The sequence below is a fragment of the Opisthorchis viverrini genome (genome assembly GCF_000715545.1).
Source record: "Opisthorchis viverrini unplaced genomic scaffold opera_v5_156, whole genome shotgun sequence".
NCBI classification, from domain to species: Eukaryota; Metazoa; Platyhelminthes; class Trematoda; order Opisthorchiida; family Opisthorchiidae; genus Opisthorchis; species Opisthorchis viverrini.
Genome location: NW_008751814.1, coordinates 797950 through 798882, shown reverse-complemented (window position 1 = coordinate 798882; position 933 = coordinate 797950).

The window sequence follows — 933 nt, the reverse complement described above, 5'->3', positions numbered from 1 at the left end:
TTGACTTGCTCCCATTTCGCATTGTATTCATTTTTATACGTGTCGCAACCATGTTAAAAACTTCTATTAGTGCACATTCACCTTCTGATTTGTATTATGGCTATCGTCACCTGTGCACTAATAAGGTCACACGAACCTATCGCTGATAAGCTTCCGAGTAGCTCGGATACCTAGATGCGACGAATTTCGTAACTGATTGAAACTCACCCAACGGAGCAAAGCAGGCTTCAATGGTCTGGGACAACCTATGGAGACGTCGCACGTGACACTTNGCGTAAACGATTAACATACATTGTTGGGTCTATTCTTACCGCTTCCTTTTGCACAGCAACAAGCTCACCAGGGAGTCGGAGAGGGCTGCCGTAAACCATTTCGGCGGTCGAACAGCCTAAATCTTCTTTCACTGCAGATCGGATCCCAAAAAGTACGAGCGAGAGATGCTCTGTCTAATTTTGAGCAATCAGTGCTACCTTCAGCTGCCGATGGAAACGCTCGACTAAACCGTTGGCACGCGGGTGGTAAGCGGTAGTGTGGATGTGCGTCGAGCCAAGGAGACGGCTAAGGTCTTGAAAGAGCGAAGACTGGAACTGTGGACCGCGGTCCGTAGTGATTGTTGTTGGTACTCCGTAATGGGCAGTCCATGACTCGAGAAAAGCTTGAGCCACGGTTTCGGAGTGTGTCTTTGATCGGCACGGCGATAGGCCAGCGTGTAAAACGATCAACGCATATGAAAACATACGAAAAATTGTGACGGAGGCCACGGGCCAACAAGGTCTACGTGAACATGGCTGAACCGACTATCAGGACTGGAAAAATGACAGAGAGGAGTAACAATATATGTCGATGGACTTCGCTCTTTTGACACGCAATACATTCACGAGGCCACATATTGATGCCCCTATTCTTATTAGGCTGTAGACACCCAGTCACCCA